General features: G+C 35.9%; 1 non-coding gene across 1 annotated transcript; it reads left to right on the forward strand.

Moving 5' to 3' along the window:
- The first annotated feature begins 12,845 nt into the window (after window positions 1-12,845).
- On the forward strand, window positions 12,846-12,951 carry LOC147504064 (small nucleolar RNA R71). Its single transcript, XR_015194075.1, has one exon. It is a non-coding gene; the product is annotated as a small nucleolar RNA R71 (small nucleolar RNA).
- The last annotated feature ends 6,579 nt before the right edge of the window (window positions 12,952-19,530 follow it).

Here is a 19,530-nt window from a genome sequence, read left to right on the forward strand (position 1 = left end):
TTACCCCATTTTCTCTAATATTCTACAAAACTCTCTTTTTTACCTGTAGAATCTTAAAACACAACTTATAAACACTATTAGTCCACTAAGATGGCTAAACAAGAGGCATAATTGAGGGTTAAATAGCACTTTTTGAGCACTTATCACTAGCACGCATAGAATGACTAAGACTTAGCAACGTCAAATACATGTAAAAGCGAAGACAAAAATGCTTTGGTACAGTACGATGCACAACTGCAAGCAAGTATTAGGTCTTAATATCCAAGTGTCTGCTTAAAATTCAAAAATCTAAATACCCAATATAATATGGTACGGTCGGGCATGTTAAATTTAGTTGGAAACTTTATCTTCATAGCCTGGACATCATTATGTTAGCGACAACAGGATCTCTTCATTGCATGTTTCCAAATGTGTTGACTCAAAGAAAAAAAAATGTTAAAGTAAAAGACAATGCATTCTGCGCGTATAACTATGCTAGAAATTTACAAATGAAAAACATATCTATATTGACCAAGAATAAAAATATTGGTGAAGTTTCACCCTGTCTTAACTTTCTTTGGTAACTAATATTACAGTTATTGTGCAAAGTCTCTGTCAAATATAATCTACTCAAGTTGTGACCTACAACCCTAAAAATTCAAAAGTAATAATAATATCACAATGTCACTCATCACAAAGTCACTCCACTAACACCAACATAAAAATCCCAGCAAATTACCTAGAACTGGAGTAGAGGTTTTGGCTGGGACACCATCTTCACTGCAAGAGTGAATGGAAGAAATAAATGAAACTTTTTCATCCAAAAAAAGGATGAAACCATGAGAAGAAATCCGAGAGCAAACTGTAAGCATCAGTGACAAATAATATACGTAGTGACCTGGAAACACAATCCAACATACTTACCCTTTGATTTCTAATTGTTATTTTCAACAATACAATAGGAAGTCCAGTTAGCACTTTGAATACCACGTCCATACAGTCCTTCACAACACTCTTTGCAAGAGTGACTTGCACCTTGAATCTGGAACATCATATCATTAGTGATTAGCCGAATTAATTTAACTTGTTATTGGCTAACTACAGTACTTGGAGCAACACTAATTAAGAATATGAGTATATGCCAATATATTTTCTAACCTTATAGATGTATTCCCTTCAAAGTAAAAGGTGGGATGGAATGGAAAGGAATACATCATGGAAAAAGACGATTTAATCTTCGTAGATAGGATGACCATGAAAGAATTTTTAGCGCTTCAGCTTCGTTCACATCACTTGTTGCTTCAAAGGCTATGTTTGTTGGTTTAGGGTTTGGAATAACTTTTCCTGGGAAAACACCTTTTTGGGTTTTGTCTTGGGCTAACAAGTTTAGAGATTGTTGTATGGAGGCTAGAATTTGGGTTTGTTGTTGCATGACAGATAACATTATCTCAGTGGGCTTATCTGTTTGGACACTAGTTGATGATGTAACTGGAACTAGGTCTCTTTGGTTGTTGTTAGGTGGATTTTGGTAGTTCTGGTTAAAATGGGATGGAACCAATGCTCTGTTATGTTTGTTGTAGGTACATTGTCCTTGTATGAATGTATTTGGTGATTTATTGAAACCTAAAGGTGTTTAGGTTTATGAATTATTAATCCATGCGAAGTTCGGATGTTGTCTCCATGGTGCATTTGGTACATTGAAAGCACATACTTCTTATGGTTGCAGTGATGATAGGTTTGAAATCATAGGATAGGTGGCATCTATATGATTTAAGCTTAAATAGAAATTGCATGGTAAGGTATTTATGTTCATGACAGGATGAGGAGTTTGGTCTTTTTGTTTGGTTGTGAGGGTGTCTATCTTTCTTGTGAGGGTTTCGATTAAAGTTTTGATTTCAGGATCGGATTTCCCCTAAAAAATACCACTAGCCTTAAATGTACTGCATTGGACTATTCTGGAATTATTTATATCTTCCCAATGGGTATTCTTTTCAACTTAGTTTTCAAGAAAGGTTAAAGCTTCGGTTGCATCTCTATCCCAAAAACTACCATTACTCATGATGTCGAGGGTTACTTTGTGTTCTTGGAGAAGAACTTTGAAGAAATATTGGACAAGAGTGGATTTTACTAGTTTATGGTGAGGACATGAATGGAGTAGGTCAGAGAATCTATCCCATTCTTTTGAAAATGTGCACTCGGGCTCTGTCTGAAGAACTGTATCTTACTTCTTATCTCTTCTATTTTCTTCGACGGAAAGTACTTCTTCATGAAGGAGAACACAACCTTTTTCCATGTATCAAAGGAATCGGGCTTCTGAGAAAGAAGTCATGCATGACTCTTACCTGCTGGAGTGAAAGGAAATATTTGTAGCTTTACTTGATCGTCGGTGACACCCAAATGGTGGAAAGTATTACATACTTCATGTATCCGGCGGGATGTTCGTATGGTAACTCGTGTTCACACCCATGGAAGATGGGTAGAAGATTAAACACATTTGGTGGAATGCGAAAATCACTCGTGAGCAGTGTGAGTCATATACAAGATGGAGGTCCATCTTACAACGGTGTGTAGAAGTTGGAGGGAGGCTCTTTAGCTTGCACTACTTCGTCGGCCATCTTAGAAGGTGGGGGACAAGAAATTGGAGATTGTCTAGGACGACATGCTCTCCTTCATGAGTAAGTTTTGTTCTCGCTAATACTTGTAGTGCCTGAACGCAGTATCATGCACTTTTAGCAAGATGAAAAAAATATCCCAACATGCGCAAACTATGCAGTGTATGATCAAGTAATCAAAATTCGTTTTTGCAAGTTGGGAGTTTTGAAAATCTTTGATGGCCTATAATTTACTATGCCCTATTCAAGGGAACAATTGGGCGCGAGACTATGATGGTTCTACTGCACGGCTCAGGAGAGTAAGCAATCACTTCACCAAGTGGTGTGTTACCAAGAATCTCACTCACGATAAATCTGGGGGAGGGGAGTGAGGAAGGTAGTTGATCCACCGGAATCTGGTAATTGATTACTTTAAATTCTCGTGGCTATATTTTTGTCATTTTCTAGAGAAGCGTGATTAATTTAGGCTCTAGTTGATTGATTTTAATTTATATGTTTGGTTTAGTGCTTCAAGAATCAAACAACGTCCGATTTATCTATATTGGGAATGACTTCCCAATGGTTGTTATATGGCTTCGGGTTCAGCCTTATGCGTGAATTTAAATTGAAGTGCGGAAATTAAAATTCAAATAATCACATAAGCATGCTTGAACACACAAGGTATCCTCTTACATGGGCTTCAAGGAGGTTTAAAATTTACCTCTCAAGCCGTGCTTACATGCTGCTTGAGGAGAAGGCGATATTGGTTGGCGCAAGATCTGAGAATCAGGCCCAACCGTTCGAGCGTTCCTTGTTTTAGGTTACAAAAAAGGTCCACTTAAAAAGCCCACAATTCGGGTTTTTAATAATTAAACAACTTTGCCTTCAAAGGCCCAAAACATAAAAGTAACAGAAAGAGTTGCAGGCCTTTCCATAAATAATTAACATGGAATGCACTCCCAAACAAAATTAGGCACCAAGATTTCCTATGATGTAGCTTAGTGGAATGAGAGCAAAGCTTGATGAACCTAGAACGTAACCTAGCATGCCTTCTTCGTCTTCTTTAACCGAAAGGGTGTCCAAGTGAATGAACATGAGAAAATGGACGGTTTTGAAAAATACTTGGGATGTGGATAAGTTCTAGAAGGAAAGGGTGAAATGAACAAAAAAGTGGGTTTAACAAAAAACTTATTCATGGTGTAGGTCTTAACTGTCTCATATCTGAAGTTGAAGGTGTCAGGTGGCTTGTCCTTGGGTATTATTTCCATATCAGGAGAGTTTAGAAAATCATGAAGCACAGGAGAAGCAAGAAGGTCAAGTGCAAACTCATGGTTCCATTGAAAAGGTGGAGGGCTAGGAACATAGGTGATAGAAGGTGGAGGGTGGTCGGGTGGTGCTCTATGTTCTTGAAAGGGAGGATCATCACAGGCTCTTAGAAACTCGTCGAATTCCTCATCTAGGTTGTTCACATCCACATAATTAAGGTATTCATCTGCATCTTTAAGGAATTCATCTATCTCGTCCATTGTGAGATTGACTCCATCTTTCATAGGGTCGGAAGGTAGGTTGGAAAATTCTTCCTCTATTTCAATTATGTTCAGGGAGTCAAAATTGTGAACTTTTTTTTTTTTTTTTTTTTTTTATATCAGTAAGCGAGGTTGTTAACAGGCTCCCCTACCCCTTTATTAATAATTAAAATCTTTGAACTAGGTGATTACAATCTCTCATACTTTCTCCCTATTACATCATCATCTATAATTTTCATTACATCAGGAGATAAATAATCTATACTAATATCTATAAAATCTTCAGCAGGTATTGTACTCACTAGGGCATCCGCTAGCTTATTTGCCTCTCTATAGATGTGCACTATAGAGAATTCTTCAAAATCTGTCTCCATTCTTCTAATGCTTCTCATCATCTTGTTTGCCTCCTAAGGAAACACATACTTATGTAAAAAAGCAATTACATTTTGTGAGTTCGTTTGTGCTTGAAGCTTCCTGATGTTGTGTGCACGCACTAACCTCATTCCTTGTTCAACTCCTTGTAATTCCACCAAAGCAGTGGTGTGGTACTCTGACTTTCCTTTTGCTGCAGCTTTCACTTGTCCATTTTCATCTCTTATAGCTACTGCCCATGCCCCTAGCTGTCCTTGAAGTGTACCATCTGAATTCAAATTTTGTATGTCTTCAGGTGCCCTTTCCCATCTAACAAATACCCTTCGTTTTTTTATTTTCGCTATTGCCAAATTCCAAAGTTCAGAGAACCTCTCTCTCTCTCTAGCCCTTCCTCCATCTTCACGTTCATTGCAGAAAGCCTTGTCTTCACATCTCTCATAATGTTGAATACAATTCCATCCTCCAATATAGTTTTCTGTTGAAAAATTCTCGCATTCCTCTCCCTCCAAATCCAATAACAAAAAGCATTAAAAACAAGTCTGACCGCATCTTGTTTGCATCCTTTTGCAGTGGTAGCCATTGTTACCCATTTCACCTCTTCCTGCCAATTCGCTACTCTTGTTCTTACATACCCACACATTGTTAGCAACTTACTCCACACAGCTTGCGCAAATGTACAATCATAGAATAAGTGTTCTTCTGTTTCCCTAAGAGGGGTATCTACTAGTGTGGGGACGAAAGCGTCGGCTACACTAATGTGAGATACAAAACTCTCAATGGACTTCAGTTCTCCGTCTATAGGCAAACCTAGTTATCCCTGCTTGAGTCTAAACATGTTAACCTCCACAAAAGATTACCAAAGGAAAGAGTCATTGATCCATCCCGAAAATTGATTTGTGCATTGACGGTTGCCAAAAAAGGACACCCTAAGATGATGGGAATAGAATTATTATCAACTTCTGTGTCAAGAATAACAAAGTCGGCTGGGTAGTAAAAATCCTAAATTTTAACGAGAAGGTTTTCAACTACGCTCTTGGGGTATTTAATAGAATGATCGGCTAACTGCAAAGTCATTTTGCGTTGGGTTAAGTTCATGGAGACCTAGCTATTTTTATAAATAAAAAGGGAGTAAGTTAACACTCGCCCCCAAGTCTAATAGTGCAGTTGTTATGAAGTTATCTCCCAAAGTGCATTGTACATTAGGACTACTAGGGTCCTTGTACTTAACGATTCCATTATGTTCAGATAAAGAGGGATATTGTTCAGTTATAAAGGCTTCTTGGGGTATGTTTGTTTTCATTTTTGTGGTGCACAACTATTTCAGAAACTTAGCGTATCTAGGTAGACTTTTTATAGTATGTAGAAAAGGTAAGTGGATAATCAGATTCTTAAAGACTTCCTTAATCTCATCAAAGGTCTTGTCTTTTTTAAACACAACTAGTCTCTGGAGAAATGGTGGTTTATCTTTATACTTAGCATAAGGGTCAATAGTAGTATTAACCTTGTCTTTATCTTTAACATGGGGGGTTTATCTTTAGCATTTTCTAGCACAGTCGGAATGCTCAAGACTAAAACATAAATTACAACAAGGAAAGTTTATGTTTATGATAGGAGTGGGTTTCGTTTCTTGTTTATGCATAGAGAGGGCATCAACCTTTCAAGTGAGGGATTAAATTAAAGTTCTAAGTTCAGGATCTGGTTTTACCTCAAACATACTAGTTGCCTTAACTGTTGAAGAAGACGAAGTGGAGCGGGAGTAATTGTTACCTCCCCAGTTGTTACTTTCCTTGGATTAATTAATTATCTAAGAAGTTATAAGCATCTGTGGCTCCTTTACTTAAGAAATTACCTCCATTCATGATGTCTAAAGTCTCCTTATGGTGTTGAGATAAACCTTTGACAAAGGCACGAACGAGTGTGTTTTTTCCAAGGTTATGATGGAGACACTCTACTAGAAAATCAGTGAAACGATTCCAAGCCTCAAAAAAGATTCTTGTGGTTTTTGGCGAAAGAAGTGAATATTTTGAAGCATTTCATCAATCTTTTGTGGTGGGTAGAATTGCTCCATAAATAATTCAACTAGTTTTTCCTATGTGTCGACAGAGTTTGGCTTTTGTACTGTTAGCCAAGCAGCCGCTTTGTCAACTAGGGTGAAAGAAAACACTCTAATTTTTATTTGTTCAGGACCTACTTCAGGATGATGGAAGGTGGTTAGTACTTGTTGTATCCTACGTAAGTGGTGATAGGGTTCCTCATGGTCTAAACCATGGAAAACTGGTAGCATATTAAAGATATTAAGGGGATTCTAAAATCTCCCGTTATATCTGCAAGAACAGTGCAAGATTGTGGTGCATCATTCAATGCTTTATAAAAATTAGAGAGAGGTCTCTCTGTCTCTTGAGTCATTGCTACATATGTGGTGTGTGACTTTATAGATGGGCGTGTGGTATTGCATCTACAGTAAACAAGTAAAGTAGGTTTATGTGTACTAGATCTTAATCTCATACAAATTTTAAGTCTAATATACAATTAACCTAATTAAGCATGCAAAATAGCCTGATTATTACTAAAAATTTAATCCTCTTACAGCAGATGCAATGATGTAAAGAGGTCTTACCTGGAGTGTCCTTTCTACGTGTATAAATAGCGCCTTCAACAGCCTTGAAGTACGTCTTTTGCTACTGGAACACTTATACGAGTATTGGATGTGGTGATGTACTAATTTCACTATTAAAATCTTCCCAAACTAACGGCGATACCACTTAAGAATAGAGGGAGGTTGTCCGTGCATGAACGTTCCTTAATTAAATAACTTCAATCCTTTATGTTTTCTAGACATTGTATAGTATGAGAAAAAATTTGTGAATCTAGGTGTTGTTCGGTACACAATACAAACAAACCAATGGTTAACCAATCAAAACAGAGTCAAAAATCACCCAAATTTTAGTGGAGACTCCTGGCAGATCATGTGTGTTTCTATAAAAAATTTAGAGCAATTGGAATTCTACAAACCCTCCTTATCAGCTGTTGTTCCAGAAATTAAGTGTTGCAAAACTGCATAAACACACTGGAAACAATCAACTAGTTAGGTGCTCAAAACAAGTCAAACACTCTTACAATATTTACTGCAAACTCCTGACTTATGATAGATACTCCTGTCAAAATCTTTGAATTTTTGGAACTTCCTAAGTAACCTACTCGTCTATTTTTCCAGACACTTACGGTTTGAAAGATGAAATGCAGCACTATAAAGATGATATTAGTTCACTAAGTAATACAACTAGGAAAAATATGAATAAATTCCAATAAATCAACAACATCCTAAGGATTATTCCTACAAACCCTCAGAATTTTCTAAAATTTACAAATGTTTTTACCGCAGTGTTCTTCACTGTGACTCCATAGTCACAAGGAAGGGCGGGGCACGCTCTGTGTAAGGCAAATTGGAGCGCGGGCACCCCCTAATTTTAACCAATGAAATTGAACTTTTGACATATGATTTCAATTGACGTCTGGACAACTTTTCTTTAGTTGTATGCCCCAATCGGGCGTCTGAAAAAAATCACAATAAGAATATCCAGTTATAAATTAATGAAAACGTGAAAAACAAGAACGAAAAATTAAAAGTGTGGGTGGGTTGAGAATGGGGGTTTTTCCTTTAGATTCAACCAATTGAATTCTTGTCTTAAATGAGTTTAAGATGGCAGCGACACCATTTAATAAACATAAAAACATTTAAACACTAATATTAATGCTAAATAACACTAACACTTACCGTTCTTATGCTATCAATTCTAAATACTTACTCTAAATATATATCATCATGTAATATACTACAAGTAACAAGTTCGTTCCACTCCTAAACTACCAAGACATAAATATAATTCAACCAATTTGATATAAGGGAAGAACACGTGAGAGTAATGATTTGAATAAGAAATTAACTATTATGATGATACTACGAATTTATACTAAATTAACTTAAACAATATAAATATGTGAATCAAAGATAGAGAATGTTAGAGAGAGAATTAAATCTAATTTTCAATTTCTAGAAGTGTTAGAATAGATTGTTGAGAAACCCCAATCTTTATATTCTCACTAAAAGCTTAAATATAAATCTTTGACTTTTATGATTCCTAATTCAATTATACCATCTCTAGTCATAATCAAATTAGTATGAGAAGAAGGTTTGTTTTCCATTCTCATGGAAAAACTCACAATCTTCTAGTTTAGATTTTTCTCTTCTTAATCTCTAAGTCAAGAAAAATCCAAACTTTAAACCCTAATCAACAAATCTATACTAAACAAATCAAGTCCTTTTAAAGTTTAATTAACCTCCCTCCAATGGGAGTTTGGCTTTGCTTCATTGGATGGTCTAAACTAAAACAATAAAAGAAAGACATAATATAAAAGAAGAGAATTGAATATTGAAGAAACTAAGTTTTTATTGAAAGGTTTAATGGAGGCTACACTCTAAAACTACTTAACTAAACCTAAACTATACTATTCTAAAGAAAGAGGGACTAGAAGAGAGAAAAAAACCCTAATTAAAACTAAACTAATGAGTGAGAGAGGAGGGAGAGATTAAGTTTAGCCTTAATGCTCTTTATATAGAAAAGGATTAGGTTACATTTTTGTGTATAAGCCTGGAAGGGAGACTTTGGGCCTCTAATGTGAGCCCAAACTTTACAGCTTTGATTGAGATAACGCTAGGTCCATTGGAAATCTTGTTCCGAGCCAATCGTTTTGACATAAAGTAGGCCTAATTCCGAGGTCTGAGTACAAAAATACGCCATTTTGAAGTTCTGATAGCTTTTGTCATTTTTCTACCCGAATTGACTTTGACTTTCCAGCTTTAACTGGGCTTGAAAAGGCTTTTTCTTCTTGATTCTTAGGCATTAAATCTAGAACTCTTCTAGCCATCATCTTGACTCATTTTTCATGCAAAAATGGCATCTTTAAGCACATAAACAGCTTCAAGACCTAAAATACACATAAACAATACTAACTCTTATTTATTATAAATATAATTGGCCTAAATGTAATATTATTAAGGGGTTAAAACTACAATTTTGATTGCTTATCATACATGATCAATGAAATTGATCCACCTAGTCTTTCTAGGTGGAAGGATCTTGTTATGAACAGAAGACATTTTTGGAAATCGATAAAGTTTTAAAAGAGTTTGAGATAGAGAAAGTTTTAAAGATTTAAACAAGAAGGGGAAATTTTTTTGAAAATTTGTACAAGTTTGAGTCTTTTTAACGTCAAATTCTCGAGACAAATATAGAGAGACGAAGGCAAAAGATAGAATTAAACAGAGAAAAGTATCACTTTGGGTTACACTATTTGTTTAATTCGTGTTTAAGAATGCCTCGTCTTTTTTTTTAATAGTTTTCCCAAGTGAAATATATCTTTAACCATATAGAGGTTTTGATAAGAAGATAAAATTATACGTTGATCCGGTATCATTTTGGTTACTCCGGCCGGGGCGGCCGAGACGTATAATTTTCATTTTTATATATCCTTAAGTTTTGAAAACTAGGTAGAGATGTTATAAGATACTCATACTTAAAAGCAGTGATTCTTAACTCTAATTTTGAAACAAACCATAACAGGTAATCGCAGGAAGCTTTCGTGTCGGCTCTGGGGCGAACCTAATCTAGACAGACCAAGCTTCAGTTATGTGATTTCAGGGATTTACTGCGCAAGAAATTAATTATCCTGACCTGTGTGAATAGCATGGTGATATAGGCGACCCGTACTAAACAAAACTGATCTCAAACCGCCCCTAGATTGTGTTTTTCTAGAGGGTCTGTGTAGAATCCATTGCCCGTTTTGTTATTTTGGAAAATTCACATGACTATTGATGTATCAAGAATCTTGCATTAAGAGAATGGGGAAAAAACTATTTTGAAAACAAACTGTAAAATAAAGAAAAAGAAAATTGTATACTCGCTCCATAGGGTCACACTTACTTAAACAACGAGTAAAAAAGTTTTTTACAAAGAATATGCAAGATATACGTGGACTAAGGCTCCAGCACTTTCAACAACACAATCCAATTGGAGGGTCCGATTACCTTAATGATGTATTCATTTAAAAAAAAAAGATGGAATGGAAAGAAAGGGAAAGGAATACATCATGGAAAAGATGACTTAATCCTCACAAGCATTATCTTGGAGAAGGGTTTCTTCTACATCCGTAGACCGTAACTCATGAAAGTGTTTTAGGCGCCAGCTTTGTCACATGTTGCTTCACAGGCTATGTTTGCTTGTTTAGGATTTGGGATTGCTTGGCCTGCGAACACACCTTTCTGGGTTTTGTTTTGAACTAGCAGGTTTAGAGATTGTTGCATGGATGCTAAGTTTTGAGTTTGTTATTGCATTACGGCTAGCATTATCTCGGATGGTTTATTTGATTGGACACTAGTGAGTGGTGTAACTGGAACTAGCTTAGGTCTCTTTGGTTGTTAATCGGTGGATTTTAGTAGTTCTGGTTAAACTGGGATAGAACCAATGCTCTGTTCTGATTGTTATAGTTACCTTGTCCTTGTCTGAATATATTTGGTGGTTTGACGTGATTAGTGAACCCTGAAGGTGGTTGGGTTTGTGGATTAATAGTCCATGTGAAATTAGGGTGTTGCCTCCATGGTGCATTTGGTACATTGAAAGCACAAACATCTTCTGGTTGAATTGATGATATATTGGTGAGCAAGGGACAATTGGTATCTATGTGATTTAAAATTAGACAGAAAGTGTGATAAGCACCCAAAAGTGTAGTTTAAACCCTTTAATAGTATTACATTTACGCCAATTATGTTTATAATAAATAAGAGTTAATATTGTTTACGTGTTTTTGTGTATTTCAGGTCTTAAAGCTATTTATGTGCTTAAATATGTCATTTTGTATGGAAAACGAGTCAAGATGATTGCTGAGGAAGTTTTGCATTTAAAGCCCAAGAATCATGAAGAAAAGCATTTTCAAGCCCAGTCAAAGTCAATTCGGATAGAAAAAGAATAGAAAAGTCAATAGAATTTCAAATGGGAGTATCTTTGGACTTGGGCCTCGGAATTGGGCCTACGTTATGTCAAAACGACCATCTCAGAATAAGTTTTCCAATGGATCTGACCTTGCCTTAATCAGAGTTGTTAAAGTAGACAAAAAAAGGCACTAAAGTAATTTTCAACAATTGTGGCCTCTTTAGACTTAACCTAATGGACTTTGGCCTCACATTAGAGGTCCAAAGTCCCCATTTTGGCCCATGCACGAAAATATAACCCTAACTCTCTCCTATATAAAAAGGGTTAAGGCTAAACTTATTCTTCCTGCCTCCCCTTAGTCTCTAATTAGTTTAGTATAGTTGTAGTTTAGTTTAGGTAAAGTAGTTTAGTTTGTAGCCTCCATTAAACCTTCAATAAAAATACCTTCAGGTTCTTTTATTATGCTTTCTCTTTATTGTTTTAGTAGAATAAATCCGATGAAACAAGGGTAAACCTCCAAATAGAGGGGGTTTTATGAAGCCTATGTGAGGATTATGATTGTTTAATCTTACTTGCTGTTTTTAATCAAGTTCTTCAAGTTTGGTTCTTATGAATTTCAGAGATAAAATTCATAAGAATTAAACTAAAGATTAGAAACTTCATCAAAGAGATTTGTGGAGGTGCTAATCTCTCATGCTAATGAAACCAGGGTAAGAGATAACTCGGTGTGTACTAGGGATCAATAAAACTAAATCAATTATTAGGTTAAATGGTTGCTTGAATCATGTAGGTGGATTAACCGCTCTCTATTATCTTTCTCATTCATCAATTTACTGTTTTAGTATATTTAATTTACTGTTTTCATATCATATTACTCTCATTAGTTAATAGTTGTTTAGTCTAGATCCGTTTTAAGTATGTGCAAGCAAGAGTGGAGAACACGATTACTTCCTATATTCTATCATGTTGGGAGTATTATAATAACTTGATAACATGATTTTAGTACTGTTTAACTACTGTTTTTACACAATCAAATCTTAGTTATCAAAGTGCATGGTGAGGTATTTATGTTCATGACAGGATGAGGAGTTTGGTCCTTTTTTTTGGTTGTGAGAGCATTTATCTTTCTTGTGAGGGATTCAATTAATGTTTTAATTTCCAGATTGGATTTTACCTAAAAAATACCACTAGCCTTAGATGTATTTGGTTGGGTTGTTCCAGAATTGGTTACGTCGCCCCAATGGATACTCTTTTCAGCTTGGCTTTCAAGAAAGGTTAAAGCTTCGGTTGCACCTCTATCCAAAAAAATTCCATTACTCATGATGTCGGGGGTTGTTTTGTGTTTTTGGAGAAGTCTTTTGAAGAAACATTGGACAAGAGTGGATTTTTCTAGTTTATGGTGAGGACATTAATGGAGTAGATCAGAGAATCTATCCCATGCTTCGGAGAATGTCTCACTCGGACTCTGTCTGAAGAACTGTATCTTGCTTATAATCTCTTCTATTTTCTTCGGTGGAAAGTACTTCTTCATGAAAGAGAACACAACATTTTCCCATGTATTGAACGAATCGGGCTTCTGAGAAAGAAGTCATGCATGACTTTTACCAGCTATAGTGAAAGGAAACACTCGTAACTTCACTTGATCGTCAGTGACACTGGATGGTGAAAAGTATTGCATACTTCATATATCCGGCGTAGATGTTCGTACGATAACTCATGTTCAAACCTGTGGAAGATGGGTAGAAGATTGAACACGTTAAGTGGAATGCGAAAATCGCTCGTGAGCGGTGTGTGTCGAATACAAGATGGAGGTCCATCTTATAATGGTGTATAGAAGTTGGAGAGAGGCTTTTCAACTTGCACGACTTCGTCAACCATCTTAGAATGTGGAGGATGAGCGATAGGAGTTTGTTTAGGACGACGTGCTCTCCTGTGTGAGTAAGTTTTATGCTCACTAAATCTTGTAGTGCCTAAACGCAGTATCATGCACCTTAGCAAGACTAGCAAACCTACCTAAAAATGCACAAATGATGCAGTGGATGCTCAAACAATCAAAACTCGTTTTTGCAATTTGGAGTTTTGAAAATGTTTGCTTGGTCTATAGGTTAATATGCCTATTCAGACGAACAGTTGGGCGTGGGACTAGGTGGGATCTACTAATTGGCTCAGAAGGGTAAGTAATCACTTCACCAAGTGGTGTGCTACCAAGAAACTAACTCACGGTGAATCTGGGGGAGGGGAGTGAGGAAGGTAGTTGGTCCACCGGAATCTAGTAATTCTTTACTCTAAATCCTCGTGGCTATAATTTTGTCCTTTTTTGGAGGAGCATGACTACTTTAGGCTCTAGTTGATTGATTTTAATTTGTTTGTTCGACTGGGCCTCAAGTAACAAGCAACGTCCGGTTTATCTACATGGGGTAATAACCTCCCAATGGTAGTTATTTGGCTCGGGTTCAACCTTATGCATGAATTGAAAATACAGTGCAAAAATTTAACTCAAACAATCATATAAGCATGCTCAAAACATTCAAGGTATCCTCTTATAGGGGCTTCGAGGATGTTTAAAGCTTACCTCTCAAGCCGTGTTTACATGCTGCTTGAGTGAAGGCGACGTTGGTTGGTGCGTGATATGAGAATCAGGCCCAACCATTCGAGTGTTCCCTATTTTAGGTTACAAAAACCTACTTAAAAAACCCACAGTACGGGTTTTTAATAATTATACAACTTTGCCTTCAAGGGCCCAAAACATAAAAGTAAAACTAATAATAATATATTAATAGATTAACTAGAGCTAATCGTAATTAGAGTGTTGATTACAAAGTTGATTCAAAGTGTGTGAGCGTATGATACATGACTCGCCTAGCCCACTCAAACTTCCCAAGACAATAAAAACTCTAATTCTTGGTAAGTTGCACAACTTCAACCAAGTGATCAACTCATCCTAATATAATATAACTAATATTAACTAATTTTTTTGTTATTTTATTATTATTATTATTATTAATATCAAAACAAGGTTTACTGATGTACATGTTGTACACTACTTTATTACAAAATTTGAATATGTAGTTAAAACCATGAAATCAAGTAGATCTGACTGTTAAAAAATTGTTGATCTCTTACTAGAGGTGGGTGGGTGGTCACGGTCTGGTCCACGCGCGGTCGCCCCTCTAGTTCTGGTGAAGTTGTCCTGGTTTCCATCAGTAGCTCCAGCTCCTCTCCAGCTGTTCAACTATGTACCTAGATTTGAAACAAAATAGATCAGCAATGAAAATAAATGAAATAAAATGACGAAAATGAAATAAAACAAGAAATGAAGGTGGTAGAATGTTGCTTCCCTCCTTAGAGCTCAACCATGAATCCAACTCCTCCAATCCATGACGGTGGCGCCATTATAATGTTTTAATGTAGTGTTGTTATTGGGTTGTGAGGTTCACCATAACTTTTGAAGATGAATGAAAGGGAGTTTAATTAAGGTGGGAATGTAGTGGTTCTTTAAAGCTTATGACTTGTTTTGTTTGTGAAGAAAGAAATGACTTGTATTGCAAAGATGCTTGAATGAAACTAATTAAAAGACACTTGGTTTGGAATAAAATGCATTGATTAGAGATTGCAAACAACATAAGAACGTGAATAACAAACTTGGATTGAAAACTGATGTTTTTTATTAGTGGTGAATATTGTTGTTGGGAGTTTGATTGAAGTTCATCATAAATCTTAAGATGGGAGGAATGGTGATGAATGAAAACAAGAACTTTTTAACATTTCTTATTCATCTTTTCTTCTAAATCTAATGAGTGTTAAAAGACTAGTTGTGAAAAGAGGAAAACATTGAAAACAATGAAGTTGTGAAAGATTAAAACATGGAAGAAAATGAGAGGAAATGAGATAACTTTATCACTAAGTTACACTCATTGATGTTTTCAATGAGAGTAACTAGTGTTCTTGATATTTAATGACAAGATTAAACAACAAGTATCAAAAACAAGTATTAAAATGAAATGAAGAACATGAAAACAAGAAAACAAAATAGATTGAAATAAATAAATAACAAGACAATAAAATAAATTGCAATAATGTAAATCTACCTAAGAAAGTATGATAAAATTGATCTCCAATTTTTGGGTTGTCAAACCAAAAATTGGATAATGCTTTCTCTCCCTACTTTTTGCTTTTATACTCCTACTTTTACAACGACTGATTTACCATTTCCCTCTACAATCAAGACACCTCACACATTTGTTTTTTATTTTTCCTTTATGCTTTTGCTTTTTCTCTTTCTTCTTGAGCAAGCTAGGTTTTGAGCAAGACTACTTTTGTAACAAGGTCATGCATCTCTAGTCTTCTGAGTTAAGGACATGATTTTCGGTCTTCTGGGTTTGAGTTCTTGACCTTTGACCTTTGACTTTTTTTTACTTTTTCAACACTTTTTCATATAAACTTGAGTCTTCATAAGAAGCGTTAATAAAGCTCCTTTTAATTGGTGCTAAAATACATCTTTTATGATAAGTGGTCTGAAATGGCCTGTAACCTGCAAAATGCAGTAAAAACTATGAGTTGTCTATTTATTATACGTAAGAAAAGTTGTAATGCAGTAATGTAAAAAGTAAAAACACACATTTGGGAGTTGATAAAAAACTTGACTAACAAACTTGGATTGAAAACTTGTATTGAAGAACAAACTTAGATTGAAACTTGAATAACAAACTTGAATTGAAAACTTATATTAATGAACAAACTTGGATAGAAACTTGAATTGAAAACTTGTATTGAAGAACAAAGTAAATAAACCAATAAAAACTTGAATGTAAAGGACTTGAAATTAAAATCTACACTACTCCTACATGACAATAGATTAAATCTAGGTGCTCTCTCTCCTCTCACTTTTTGGCTTATATATTACACATTTTTCCAAGTTACAGATTTTCCCCTCACCATTGGATTTAAGCCACCTCATGAGGTTGCTTTATGCTTTCTCTAGATTCAAGCCACCTCATGAGTTGTTTTTTCCTTTATGCTTTATGATTTTTACTTTTGCTTTTGAATTTCTTCATGAGCAAGCTTGGTTATAGAAGGCTACTTTTGAGTTGAGGCCATAAGCTTCAGTCTTCTAGGTTTGGGTCCTTGACAGCTGACCATTGACTTTGACTTTGACCTTGACTTTGACTTTTTAGCATTTTCTCCTATAAACTAGAGTCTTCATAACAAGCGTTAATAGAGCTCCTTTTGATGATAAAATGCATCTTTTTATAATAAGTGGTCTGAAAATGCATGTAACATGCAAATGGCAGTAAAAACTATGAGTTGTATGTTTATAAAGCATAAGAATGACATATTTGAAGCATTGTAAAGGTAATAAAATGCACATTTAGAGTCTGATCAAAGGCCATATACCTTCCAGATCTAAGGCAATAAAAAATTGCACAACCAAGGTTAGCCAGCTTCTGCATGAAGGCCATTGGTTTCTTCTTAATGCTTTTATCAGTTACTACAAGCACATGATATAGACATGGATGTATTTATTCGTCCGGTAATAATGGAGCCTGATCATAGAGTTTGGCTGGTGCCCTGACTTGCATGGGATTTTCTCAGTGGCTTCAGCTCATAAGGAAATTAGAGTTAAAAGAAATAAAATAGCTTGGCATAAAGTCTTATGGAGTAAGCACAAGCGACAGCTTGGAAGCTCATTCACAACTGTGCTGCAACAGAAGAAAAGCTTCAGTCCATTGGTCTTGCACGAGCCACTAGATGTTGTGTTTGCAAAAGGGACCTTGAAAATCTAAAACATCTTATTTGGGAGTGTCCATTTGCTACCCAGCTATGGAATTGGTTGTCATTGAGTTTTAAGGTTCCTAATACCTTCAACAACCTTCAGCAAACGCTAAAACTAACTAAAAGTAGAAGCTCGTTTTTTAATCATATTTGGGAGGCAGCAGTTGTTGGTTGCATGGTGGGGATTTGGGATTTGGCTTCATAGAAATAGAATACACTTCGATGATTTAGAGTGCAATGTGACTTTCTGCAAACAGTACATCTTTATGCAAGTCAATATTGCAGCCCACTTATCTAGAGGCTACATGAGAAACTCTAACCCAGACAAGGCGGTGTTGTCAAAATGGGGATTGGTAGTAAGCCACCAAGGATTCGACAATGTAGATGGCTAGTGCCGCCTCCACCGATACTGAAAATTAATGTTGATGGCTCTTTGGAAATCCTGGTCGTGTTGGATGGGCTGCTCTGCTTATAGAGATGCCTTTGGTGTCTTTAAGCTTGTTTGCAGTAAGGGTATTGGTATCAAAACAAACTTCATTGCTGAATGTTTCGATATTTTAGGAAGCATAGAGATAGCCATTGCTCGAAAATGGTTACACATACGGGTGGAATCAGACTCACAAGCAACTATTTCTGCTTTTAGTTTTGGAACCATTCCATGGGAATTGAAAAGTAGATGGGCAACATGCAAGTCAAATGTCCAGTACCTATTATTATCTCATACTTGGCCAGAGGCCAATTTCACGGCTGATGCAAAAGTGGGGGCAAACTTAGAGAACCACGAGTTATTATATGAAGGAAAACCTCCACACACACACACACACACATATATATATAGAGCCACAAAATAGAGCTCTTCTTCTAGTTTTTGAAAATGCCTTTGCAGAGATCCTCTTTTCCGATGGAAAATATTCAGACAACTTTGCTAGGATTTTATATGAATTGACATCTAGACCTAACAGCAAAGTGGGTGCGGCTCATGGCATTTGGGGTGTAGGCGTCTGATTCAGATTGTTCTAGAGGGCGACTATCACTCTTGCATGTAAAATATTGAAAAAGGTATTTATAGCAGTTGTACCTTTGTTTCAACATGTTATCCTTTTGTAGCAAATATATTCTGTTTGATCAACATTTGTTTTTCATGATAAACTCTACTCTATACTACTTGATACATGATGGTGTATAAGATTGGCTCTCACTCTTTTGTGTTGTTTAAAAAAAAAAAATGTCAGAGGTACAGCCAACAGAATAGGGAAAGGGCTGCCATCTGCTACCAGATGCGGAATTACACCATATGCTCATTTTCACGTTCATTTCAGCACAGAATCTTTCTTGTACTCTTGCATTTCATTCATCAATAGACCAGCAAAACCACAATTCTTGTTTTGCACAAAATAAGGAAGAAGCATAGCTTAATACTAATCAATACTCATTAAACATAAACCTTTGAATCACATCCAACAATTACATCTAACAAGTCGGAAAATAGAACAATTGCAAATACATGTTATCTAGAAAACTGTATTCTCCTGTTAATCAGAGATACAAAGAACAAATACACCCAACAGATTAGGGAAAAGAATACTATCAATATCGGTTAAGCTCAAAGACTCAAGAAGCGGGCAGAGAAGATCTTAGTGGCATTCTTAGGGAGAGAGTCGCGATAATACTGAGAGAGAATAGGAGAGAGAGTGAGATTCGCGAAGGAGTAGAGAGAATCACGAATGAAGATATGGGAGAGAGAATAGGGGAGAGAGAATAGGAGTGGAGTTTGGGGTTTTTTTTTAAACCCTTCGTAAGTATATTTCGTATTTCGATATTTAAGTTGAGTCCGCTTACGGACGTCCGCTTAAGAGCGGGGCTATATATATATATATATATGTGTGTGTGTGTGTGTGTGTGTGTGTCTCGGAGGATCCTAATGCATTATATTTCAGATTTGACTAAACTTAGGGAAGTAGTTTACCATGGTACTAGTGGTACGTTAGTTTTCTTGTAATTCTCCTTATTCTTATTAATACATTCTGCATACCTAGCAAAATATATATATATAGGATTCGACTTCTAACACTTTTGTGAGAGAGAGTGTATTTCACTGATTTTTTGAATATCTAGTTCAAGTCGGTTTAAAGACGTTCTTCAGAGAGTCAGGCGGTATATATACATATTTTTAAATGAGCCGAATTTTTGTGGAAAATCTATCCATAGTTTGGAGATCATATCTACAAAATATTAGTTTTTAACTCATCTTGTAAAGGAGCGTGGTATAAACCATGGTAAACGGATCCCTCCCCTATTGACAAA

This window comes from Coptis chinensis, chromosome 4 (genome assembly GCF_015680905.1).
Source record: "Coptis chinensis isolate HL-2020 chromosome 4, ASM1568090v1, whole genome shotgun sequence".
Lineage (NCBI taxonomy): Eukaryota > Viridiplantae > Streptophyta > Magnoliopsida > Ranunculales > Ranunculaceae > Coptis > Coptis chinensis.